The 12,632-nt window shown below is 40.0% G+C and overlaps 1 protein-coding gene across 6 annotated transcripts in view; it reads right to left on the bottom strand.

Moving 5' to 3' along the window:
* ralgps2 (Ral GEF with PH domain and SH3 binding motif 2) overlaps positions 1-12,632 on the bottom strand; it is a 126,384-nt gene that overhangs the window by 101,293 nt on the left and 12,459 nt on the right. The window contains exon 1 of one of the 6 annotated variants that reach the window (XM_031900976.1): positions 1,929-1,996. The exons of the other annotated variants lie outside the window; for them this stretch is intronic. The gene's annotated coding sequence lies outside the window, so the exon portion shown is untranslated. Of the gene's footprint in view, positions 1-1,928; positions 1,997-12,632 lie in introns of those variants that run through there. 6 annotated transcript variants of the gene reach the window in all.

Raw genomic sequence — 12,632 nt, 5'->3', positions numbered from 1 at the left:
ATGAGAAGGGGGAGTTATAGAATTATCTATCTGCTTCATTTTACAGTGAGTCCATGGAAAGTAACCAAATACTTCTGGAACTAAATTAAAAGGAAATTTAAAGTACAACCCCAGAGAATAATAGAGTAAAGAAAGAACTGTGCAGGTTTCAGCAGGTTCAGATTAGCCCTACATGTATGTGCCAGCCCTATTTAGCAGTCCCCCCTAGTACAGTACTGTTAAAGAGATGTTGGATAAACCTTTTAAAAGAACAAAGAACTGCTGACGAAAAATCAATTACAACTGCAATGGGGGCAGTGAACTGTGAACTGAACAGAGCACAGCCCACATGACCAATACAAAGAAGCCTAGCTCTGCCCTAAATACAATGTGTAATAGTATTCTAACTCCCACTTCATGAATCCCTCTAACATAGCTAAGCATCAAGCTCATGGAATAGGGCAGAAAAAAAAACAAGATCCTTATGATAAAAGACCACTGGTCATATTCATAAATATTACATGAATCCTTATATAATGGAACATATTGTATTGGGCACTGTATAGAAATTATTCAGGCACAATTACAAACATGCCAAGTCTATGTTGACTGAGGCATTGGGAGGTTAAAGGGGAAACTATCATGATTTATTCCCCTATTTGTATCCATTTATATATAGAGTAGACGTGTTTAAACAGGGCTTTATAAAAATTATTCAAGTAAGTTCCTGCCCTAGTAGTGGTGTTTACAATCTAAGTTCCCTATCACACAACACCACACATTGGATTTTAAAGTTTATTTGGAGACCGATTTTATTTAAAGCCTTTTAAACGGTGTTGCCTTAATCATATCAATGTTGTAAACTGTCTCCACCAAACTGTGTATTAATGATACTCATATCTACTGAGCAGGTTTAAAAATTCAGGTTGGGAGAGGAACACACCAGTGAGTTGACAAAAGATTCAAATTAGATCAGGCCGACCATTGCAGATTTGGTCAAACTCCCCAGGATTTGTGTATTTACGGGACGCAGGGAATTGTGTGTGTGCATCAGCAAACTAGTTTGCTATGGTTGCCAAATGTTTTGTAATAACTGTAAATTGGATTCATCTGATCGTTCTCCAAGGGACTAACAATCTGATACTAACATGGAATATTTAGACCCATTGGGAGTTGTCAGAAGGGATAAGTTAGCAGCTTCTAATCAGCCTGTATATGGCTAACCTTATTAGAAGCCTCAAGACTTTAGTAGTCATCACCAGGAATCTGAACCAGGGTTCATCAATTAACAAAAATCATTTCCCCCCCCACCAGAACTCCAAGCTGATAAAACCTGCAATCTGACAACAGTCTCTTCAACTACAGTATGACCAGAAGAGGTTTGACAAGGGACGCTGCCAGATTACCTCTACATTTTCTTCTTTTACACCCTCATACTGTAAACTGGAGGATGAGATGTACAAGAGTCACATATAAACTGATACTTTGAACAAAAAAATGATATTGCTTCTTGTTCATAAATGTTATTTAGATATACTGGTAAAAGCAGCAATGCAAGCAATAAATTAGCAGATATATTAGAAACAGAAGGGCTTGTGATTTCACCGACATAAATGAAAAAGCAGTGAAAGGAAAAAAGAAAATAAAAATATATGTAAGACAAAACTGGAGGTTCTGATGAAGGGCTTAACAAATACAATATAGACACATTCAAATGGTTTCTATAACAAACAATGGATGAATCTCTATGGGCACACCCTGAAACTTTATCTCTCCTCAATGCAACAGGGGCTCTCAGGGCCTATCAGGACAGATGAGAGAACGGAAGGGCTGGTTGTGCAAGTCTCCTCCCTGGCAGCGAAAAGGAGGAGATGAGAGATAAGGAACAAAATGTTGTACAAATATAGTGGTTTCAAAATAATGAAAAGTGAAAACAGAAACTGACTAACTTCTATGTAGCTTGGCCCTGCTATCAATAAGCTCTAGTCCGGCACTCTGCTCCACAATTCCATGGGATCTGAAGTAAACAAAGTAAAAGTGGTGGCCTGTCAGAACAGCACTGTGTTGAGTCATTCTGATTACTGTCTTGTTCACACACAGCTACACTGATCTCATTGTTGTTGTTACTTTAGATCAAATCTCATGAAATCAGCCTCAAGCACTAGGTGTTACATACAAGAACATAGAAATTTACACAGGGTCTTCTTTTGGCAAGCTTTATCAGTTTTGCCACATATGGGATTAACAAATTTGCAGTTCAGGAACAAACCCTTACCTATTACACATTACTATTCAGACACCTTTCAAGGCCCATCGTCGTGCACACCCGTAAGGTCCTGCATCGTTCACCTTTTAGACTGCAGACCGCATTGTTTACCTGCTCATACCTCAGACAGACATTGTACTGTCCTATTTACAGTGACACAATCGGTTTGTGTTGGTTATGATCAGTTACTTGCGTAGTCATTATAAGTTTTCCTGCCTCCTCCCCTACTGTGCCTGCCCTGCTTTATCCTGCCTGTGCATGCCATACTGTGCCTGCCCTATGCTGCCTGTGTGTGCTATACTCTGCCTGCCCTAAACTTTTGTCATAAGAGTGATGGGCGATATCCCTGCAGTGAGCACTGATTATATGTTTAATTTTGGTATGCCAACACCATTAATCTGGGTACGATCTTAAAAGCTCTTGCAATAACACGGGTAAGTTTGCAATAACACGGGTAAGTTTGAAGTGGGTGTGCCTTAAAAAGGGGAATGGTCAAAACCGATATCCCTTATCAGCCCTCCACCACGTAGGCCCTCGGTACCAGAGAAGCTGGACAGCACAGGTCTATAGCATCTTACAGCACACACCACAGATTGCCAGCACAGGCCTGGTGGCATTAGCCATATGGATCTTTGGTGATAAATGGATAAGGTAAATGGCTGGTGGAAAAACATGTGTGTCACTTCGGGTTTCCAAAGATGCCCTGCAAGGAAACTTCAGAAATCCTAAGGGATGCATGTTTGCCAACCGGCAATTTACATTATTGCTGGTGGATATACATTTGGAGAAGATTAGTCACCCACAAAGAAGGAGATCTGTCAGGGACTAACCTCTTTGTGTGTTAGGGCCCTTAGGGCTGTGAGACACAGGGAGATTAGTCGCCCGTGACAAATCTCCCTTGTCGCGGCGACTAATCTCCCCGAAATGCCATCCCACCAGCAAAAATGTAAATCGCCGGTGGGATTTCGGGGAGATTAGTCACCCCCGAAAAGTGAGATTTGTCGCAGGCAACTAATCTCCCTGTGTGCCGCAGCCCTTAGGGTCAGGACATACGGAGCACAGGCTCCACTGTTCTCAGCCTGGGGAAGTAAATCTGCTGCCTTCAGCTGCACAGTTTCCACTTATATGCAGGTACATGCAGTGCAGCGGTGGTCAAACTGAAAATGCCTGCCTTCATGTTTTCAGGCCAGCCTCCGCTCTGCTGAATGTGTCTACATGTAAGTGGAAGCTGTACAGTTGTACTGGCAGATACAGGGCTTTTGAAAATAGCCCTCAGTTCCAAGTTGGTCCAGGGACTGGTCCGATCTCCACCTTTGAGTCAGGAAGGAATTTTTCAAATTGGAGAGGCTTCAGCAGAGTTTTTTGCTTTCCTCTGGATCAACTAGCAGTAAAGGTAGGTTTCATATAAGCATAAATGGCTGGACTCGATTGAAGTGTCTTTTTTAAAACTCACTATGTTACATTTCATTTTTGCTAAACAGATGTCTAGGTGTCCCACCTGTTCATTACTAATAAATATATATCAAGAGTGCAACCCAATAGTTCGTCCCAATTAAGGGAGAGGTGCAGAAATCAGGCCATGAAAAATATGGGACCCGGAATTAAAATTAGAGAGAACACAGAGCGAGAAAAAGAACATAAGAAAGCCTAATATATTTTGGTCTAGGATTTAAATTAACCTAAAAATTTAAAATGTAACAATGTCAACCAATTGCCAAACACTATACTGTAGCAATTTATGAAAGCATTACTTACAAACGTGTTTGGGCAAAACATTCTGCTTTTTTAAGTCAACAGTAAACATGCATTAGCTAGTCATTTCATAACGAACTATCCAAGCCATACACGGTAAAATCCGCTCGTCTGGTGAGGTCGCCCAGCGAGCGGATCTTCTCCAGATATCCTCAACTATGGGTGGGCAATATCAGGCTAAATCGGTCATTTGGCCCAGGGGCCAAATGATCAAATTAAAACAGCAGGTATAAGCACTGATGCAATCCCCGATCTAATAGAAAAATGAAAACTGCCCGATCGAGACCTGTCTGATTTCAGGCCAGATGTTGGTCGCGTAGGCCTGTCGTTCATGCCCATAAACGGGCTGATATCGGCAGCTAGAATTGGCCCATGTATGGCCACTTTAAGGATGAGATGGGACTTACCAGGGCTTAACAGTCCAAGCCTGGTATTACATCAGAGGAAGGCACTGTGTGCTGTAGTAAGCTACAAACTTAAGTGGACACCAAATTTTCAGGCACAACATGCACAATACACAGATGCTTGGCCAATCTGCGTATCACTAGTACAAAGATATTGGTGCGGATTGTCTGCCCAACACAGATTATAACACAGTATTAAAAATCGCACAAAACTTATTTTTATACAAATGTGTATGGGTAGCTTTAGATCTAAGAAAATCACACCAAAAAAAGTTTAATTTCTTCTCAAGGTAAAATGGCACATTTGCATGCATAACTAAACATTCCCCAGAAGTTTAATTGTTATCCTTCCTTGTTCTTCTTTTGACAAGAGAGAGCAACAATAAACACAGAAAAATAGATCAAGACCAATTTCTTCTACATACAGTGGTGCTCTTTTTTCCTAAAGATACAGACCTACAGGGAAGAATGAAATACGTTTATATGTGTGCCCATGTTATGGAATAGGAGAGGGAACAACATAGCAAAGGCATTAGGAAACACTGTTCTGTGCAAACCCTAATAAACATAATAAAATTATTTGTAATTTTTTTTTCTTTTTGCAATTCTCTATTTAATTATTTAGTTTTTAGTTCCTTCTCATAGCAGTGAGCAGAAGCAGAGACAGCGGTAGGATGTCAGGTGCCAGGGTGGCTGTAAGGTTGTTAACTCCATTTCAACAAATCTACGTAAGCTTCTGGCAGCCACACACACTGCCCCATTTTGTGAGGCAACTTCAGGTGACTTTGGAAAGATGAAGCAACATGTGTTTAACTACCAGCGATTTAAATGATCACCATTAGGAAAGCATTCCACCACTAGAGGATATTAATTTCGGGGTAACTAATCTCATCATGTGTCATTGCCCTAAGAATATATGGGTTTAATATACAAATGTGGACTGTATTGCTAAATCCACCTTTAACATACAAATGAAGAACTTCTTTCAGATCTTCTCTCATATGATCAACAGCAGGGTGTTTCTATAGTCATTGTGCTCAGCGGGATATTTTGGTAGTCAAAATGCCCCTAACTGATATAACTCCAGGACTGCTATAGGAATAGCATTTTCTATATATCTATATCAAAAGCTCCGATAGGTGGTTAGGGGAGTTTGGATCAATGTTGCTTTCTATCTGAAACATGGTATAAAAAGACAACAGATTTGTAGCTTATGTGAGATGGGAAGGAAGGAGATCATTCTAAGACTAGCAGGAAATGCATTACACTGTGAGACAAAGTTCATAAATAATCTTTTAAAGTACATTATGTCTATATAAGGCTTACATTATATAATTTAATAAATTCATTAGGAACGATGAGCACATGAAAAATATTTTTTAAGAGAACTCATTCAGTTGGGCTTATGAACAAACCCTGCATGGGGCAGCTTAGGGAGTGTGGGAAATTCAGTTCCACTTTACAGCAGAGAGAGAGATGCACACAGAACTGTAACAGAAAGAATGCATTTCAATAGTGTTTTTGGCAGGAACAATTTATTCTTCACAACAATTTATGTCTGCTGACTGTCATCTCTAGGCCAATTGCTTCCAAACAATACACATGCTATGCCAGTTTAGTGCCTTAGTATAAACCAGCCGTCACAAGACACTGTTCTCAAACAAGAAGCGCTCCCAAAGTTTATGTAAAATAAGTCCATCAGCACAACAGTATCAGCCAAAAAAAAAAAATCCTGTTTCACACAAATACAGACAAATATTACATGCAAGAATATCTTCACAAAGACGAAAATGAAAGCACAAACACCCCAAGCACAAATAAAAACATAATAAAAATCTAACAGTATCAAAAATTCCTATACTTTTGCTCTGACTCCCTAATGTTTTTAAAAAAAAATAAATAAATAAAAAAGCTTCTGTCACAATTTGCCTTGCTAAGTCCAATTTGGTAAGAAATGCAGCTCCTTATCTGGTTGAGAAAAGATGACTGCCTTGCTGTCAATTCACTGCACTCTTGTACAGGCATGCTACACTATGAAAGTGGAGTGTTTTCTGCATTTCATTTTTTATACAGATTTTTTTTTTTAAAGGATGTGGTTGTCACCTTTTATTTATTACCGTTCAATTTGTTAACACAATGGGGCATTTGAAAAGGGATTTTTGCTGCAGGAGATGCAGCTTGTAAACAATTATGCATTTTACTATACACCCTTGTTCAACATGAGTTGAACAAGGCAAATAGAGAAACAAACAACTTTTAGTTCCCACCACTGTGGTTCTTGCAAGCAACTGGGAGAACTAAGGCTGATGCCACACGTGCCGTTTTTACGCTGCGTATTTTCTAATTCTCTCGGCGGCTGAAAAACGCACGACATCATCATCCATAGAATTAACTTGAAAGGACTCGAAGCAAACCACACAATGCGTAAATACGCTAGAAAACGCCTTACCACGGATTTTTCAAGCGTTTGCCGAAATACGCCAGTATTTGCAAAGCAAGCTATTCCTATGTATACACAAAGGCAGCTGCCAGACCTAGCGGAAATACGCCGCTTTTTTTACTATTTTGCACTATTAGCACCATGGAAACGATGTAAACAAAAACAAAAAGACAAAGGTGTGGGATTATTTAACCCTTTCACTGCCAGAAGTGGAACTTCTATTGCCAGACAGTTTTTGAACATTTTGCACTGTTTTAGGAGCCTTTCCTCGGGGGGACTTTTAGTTTACCCAGGAAAACAAAACATTGTTTTTTTCAGGACAAACTAAGCTTTCAAAATATGGAAGAATTTTGGTGTAATTCCAATTCTGTAACAAGATATAGGCCTCTAAATGTCATAATATAAACACACATACCAGAAACAAAAATTATTTTATGCACAAAAATACAACTGATTTGGAAAGTTCTGTGTCTCCTGAACATGCCAATACCAAATATATATAGTTTTATGGAGATTTTTCACTTGTATAGGTCAAAAACTTCCAGCAGTACACTACCAAATTTCCAAAGCACCGCTTCACAAAGCTGCAAACTTTAGATTTGAAGGCCAAAACTTCCACTAACCGAAGGTTTATCCCAGAAAATTACACATTTCTGGAAAGAACAGATTCTGGGGAATCCAGAATAGGCACAATTGTTTGTCTACTCCAAACTATCAAGTCACAAAGCTTTCCTAAAGTTGTTGGTTTTTGTCAAAATTTGTGACATTTTTTAAAAATCGCTTCAAAGCTTTAAAGTATCTTATCTCCTACAGGTCATAAAGTAACCAAATAAAACACCCTAAATATGAATGCCAGGGGTCCACTGAACAGTTTGATGCCCAATATGTATAGGTTTACCTAAGTATGTGGCATGTAGGGGCCCCAATGTGATCATACCCCCATATGATCTCTCATTTCTGTCATTTCAGTTCCTGCAAAATCAACACATTTCCATCATTATATGTGGGATAAAGCTAGTAAAAAGTATGCTCACCCCAGAAAGTCATATATTTTTGAAAAGTACACATTCCCCTGAATCTAAAATGGGTACCCATGTCTTTCTACTCCAAAGTACCAAGCCACACAGCTTTTCTAAAGTTGGCAATTTCGATGACATTTCCAAAAATACCCTCAAAGCTTCCACTTTGCAGCATCTTATCTCCCACATAGCATTAGGTACCAGTATAAGTACGTGGTATGTAGGGGCCCCAATGTGAACATACCCCCATATGATCTCTCATTTCTGTCATTTCAGCTCCTGCAAAATCAACACATTTACATCATTATATGTGGGACAAAGCTAGTAAAAATTACACTCACCCCAGAAAGTCATATATTTTTGGAAAGTACACATTCCCCTGAATTCAAAATGGGCACCCATGTCTATCTACTCCAAAGTACCAAGCTGCAAAGCTTTCCTAAAGCTGGCAATTTTGATGACATTTCCAAAAATCCGCTCAAAGCTTCCACTTTGCAGCATCTTATCTCCCACATAGCATTATGTACCAAGACAAAACACCCTGAATTTGAATGCCAGGGGTCCACTGAACAGTTTGATGCCCAATATGTATAGGTTTACCTAAGTATGTGGCATGGAGGGGCCCCAATGGGAACATACCCCCATATGATGTGTCATTTCAAAAAATCAACACATTTACATCCTTTATGTGGGATAATGCTACAGAAAAAGTACGCTCACCCCAGAAAGCCATATATTTTTGTTAAGTACACATCCCCCCGAATCTAAAATGGGTACCCATGTCTTTCTACTCCACAGTACCAAGCCGCAAAGCTTTCCTAAGTTTGCCGATTTTTATAATATTTCAGAAAATCGCCTAAAAATGTTGAAGTTTGCCGCATTTATCTCACACAATTTCCTGCATACAATGGCAAATCAACCTAAATAGGAACACCTAAGATCTACTGAACAGTTTGATGCGCAATACGCATAGATATATCAAAGTCTGTGGTATGTACTGACCCCAAAATGAAAATAGTGCATATGGATTTCTCGCCTGCAAACCCAGCTTTTGCATACAGAGCCCCCTGTCAGTGTGTGTGCTGTAACACCCCCAAACTATACAGAATTCAAAATAGGTAAAGTTATTTTTTGTCACGCTGTCAAAATAAACAGTTTTTAAGAAAAATAAACTAAAAACAAGCAGTAAAATGGAAAAAAAAAATACAAAAAAAAGTTTGTGTATACACGTGTGTACATATGTAAAAGTAGTGTGACAGTATGTAAGTGTGTATATGAGTGTATATAAGTGTATATTAATGTGCAAAATGAAAAAAAACAATAAACAAAAAAAGTGCTAAATTGTGTGCTGTATGTAGGTATAAATGTGTGTAAGTGAGTATATGTGTGTAAATACAAGAAATAAAAACACACTTACCTGTCCAGAAGATCCAGATCGCATGTTGGCCGTCCTGCTGCAGTCCTGGTGAGTGGGCGGCTCTTGGGGGGGGAAACAGGGAGCAAGCAGCAGACGCAATGCGATCGCGTCTGCTGCTTGGGGGGGGGGCCTGCGACGATCGCGTTGCAGGGCCGACATGACAGCCCCCCTGGCTCGTTGCCCAGGGGGCTGTCATCACTAAAAACTCTCTGCAGAAGCGGCGCATGCTGCTTCTGCAGAGAGAATCTTTATCTGCCAAACGACGTACGGCGTACGTTGTTGGCTGGTAAAGCCTTTTCCTGCAACGACGTACGCCATTGGCAGGGAAAGGGTTAAATCAGTGATCCCCAAGCAGTTGCTCACCAGCCTCTTGTAAGTTGCTCTCAGCATCCCCAAAGCATCTAATCATTTTTTAAATCCTGGCTTGATGGCAAGTTTTGGTTAAATAAAAACAACATAAAGACATAATATCAAACAAAGCCTCCTGTAGGCTTAAGCTGGCCATACACGCACCAATAATATCACATGGAACCTCGTTTCGTACAATATTCGGTGTCTGTATGACAACTCAGCAAGGCGACCGGTATCGCAGAAGGTTGCCTGAGCAAAATCTGCCTTCAGGGCTGCATCGACAGAAGGAGGTAGAAATCCTATTGTTTCTACCTCCATATCTGACGATTCAGCCCTGAATATCAGTGGAGGGTTGGAACGATCTTTCATGCAACCGATGGTCGCACGAAAGATCGAAAATCACCACGTGTGTGACCAGCTTTATAGTCTGCATAAAGCCAATCACAGCCCTAATTTGGCACCCTGTGAACTTTTATGAGACTTGTGTTGCTCTCCAAGTCTTTTTACATTTAACTATGGCTCACAAGCAAGAAAGGTTGGGGATCCATGATTTCAACAGAGCTAATTGTCACTATTTAAACTAACTGAGATGACTATAGGGAGAGTGACGGGGAAATAGTGATTTTAAAAACATAATAAAGATCCATGAGAAAATATTTTTTAATTAAAAGGTATTGGTCAAATACATTTTTAGGATAATTGCAATTTATTTTGCTCTCTTCTGCCCCTAAACAGCTGAATACCTAAACGCATAATACAGCTTCTGAAGGAACATCTAACACAAGCAAAAATGCGTTTAGATTCACCTCACCCTGATTTCCTAAATTGCTTTCTTATTTATTAATGAGAAAGCTTTAATATATCTGACTAGTCACTGATTGTTTCTCTGTGCACATTGGCGGCCACCATTAGTAGTGTAACAACGTTACTAGAGCCTACAGCAAATTCAATTTAGGGCCCTAAAATCATAGACAACGAAACCTGGGCCCCCTGACCCCCCGGTTCCGTCTCCTAGGATTTAATGGGCCAAAATTGAATTTGCTGTGGGCCTAGTTTTCGGTTTTGGAAACTTAGGCTAAACGGAAGCGCAGGGACAGGCAAGCAGAGCTACATGCGCCACAAACACTCCCTTTCCAGCCCCCCCCCCCCCCCCAACCAAAAAACAATCTTCTGCTGTCCCTGTAATTTTAATATTGGTACACTGACCTATTCTACCAAGACATATTGAAATTGCTCATTAACTAGGACCTCGCTAGGCCCTCTATACTAATTGGCCCCATCTGAAACCACAGGGTCTGCTCTGTAGTTACAGCCTGTCCACTGTGCTGCAAGTTGGAGTGATATCACCACCCTCCCAGCAGCCGATCAGCAGAACAAAGGGAGGGTAGCAAGATAGCAGCTCCCAGTAGACAGAATAGCACTTCAATAGTAAGAAAGTCCAGCTTGAGACTCCTCCAGTTACATGGAATAGAAGAGACAATAGGTTATCTGAAAGCAGTTATAATGTGTAGCGCTGGCTCCTTCTGAAGGCTCAGAATCTGGCATAATGCACAGATGGTGCCTACACACCAATATTACAACTGAAAAAAAAATAATTTGTTGGTTGAAATTTTACATGGTAGAGTGAATCATTTGCTATGTAAACAGTGCAATTTAAAAATAAAAAGTACACCGTTAAAATCATGACAGAATCCCTTTAAGCATCTCACTGCATCCTTGCCAAATAACTTTACTTGTTTTATAGGATTCCTTGTTCTTAAACAGGGAACAGTCATTGCTCATTCGGATGCATCATCCACCATTACAAATCAGCTTTCCTTTATGAGCAATACAAAAACCAGGTTCATGTCCTGGAATCTCTTACAGTTATTAGTTATTTGTAGGGTTTAGTTGGACATAACTAAATGCTAAGAATAGTATTACCACTATTGTGGTTTTTATTGGGCATTTAAATATTTTAGTTGGCCTGATAATAAGCAAGCTAAATTGTACATGTTCTTTTAATGCAAAATAACTAACCAAACACTACAAATCAATAGTATATAGTCCTGTGCACATATGCTTATTTCTGTTCTTTATGAGCACCAACTGAAGAAGTGAGTAGGACAGTCACAATGGCACTGCCCCTCCCACATGATGCCACATCCCGCCCCATCGCTTATGGTTAGCCACAGCAAAAGGTAGCAACCCTATTTGCCAATGTAACCTATCTTGTACTCCCATATTTCTTCCTGTTACAGTCAGAGCTGCATTATTTCCTGTCAGGTGATCTCTGATGAAACTCTATTATATTTTTGTTTTTGACCTGCAACAAGGGCATTTGGACTTTGGCCCATGGTGCAGGTCAAAAACAAAAATATAATAGAAAGAGTGCCGCACTCACAGGGACTTGATACAAAAGAGAGTGTGTTTTCATTGAAAAAAATTCCGGAATTTTTTCAATATACAGTGGCTTGCAAAAGTATTCGGCCCCCTTGAACTTTTCAACATTTTGTCACATTACAGCCACAAACATGAATCAATTTTATTGGAATTCCACGTGAAAGACCAATACAAAGTGGTGTACACGTGAGAAGTGGAACGAAAATCATACATGATTCCAAACATTTTTTACAAATAAACAACTGCAAAGTGGGGTGTGCGCAATTATTCAGCCCCCTGAGTCAATACTTTGTAGAACCACCTTTTGCTGCAATTACAGCTGCCAGGCTTTTAGGGTATGTCTCTACCAGCTTTGCACATCTACAGACTGAAATCCTTGCCCATTCTTCTTTGCAAAACAGCTCCAGCTCAGTCAGATTAGATGGACAGCGTTTGTGAACAGCAGTTTTCAGATCTTGCCACAGATTCTCGATTGGATTTAGAGCTGCACTTTGACTGGGCCATTCTAACACATGGATATGTTTTGTTTTAAACCATTCCATTGTTGCCCTGGCTTTATGTTTAGGGTCGTTGTCCTGCTGGAAGGTGAACCTCCGCCCCAGTCTCAAATCTTTTGCAGACT

Source organism: Xenopus tropicalis, chromosome 4, assembly GCF_000004195.4.
Source record: "Xenopus tropicalis strain Nigerian chromosome 4, UCB_Xtro_10.0, whole genome shotgun sequence".
In the NCBI taxonomy this organism is placed as follows: Eukaryota; Metazoa; Chordata; class Amphibia; order Anura; family Pipidae; genus Xenopus; species Xenopus tropicalis.
This window is presented reverse-complemented; position numbering and strand designations above follow the sequence as displayed.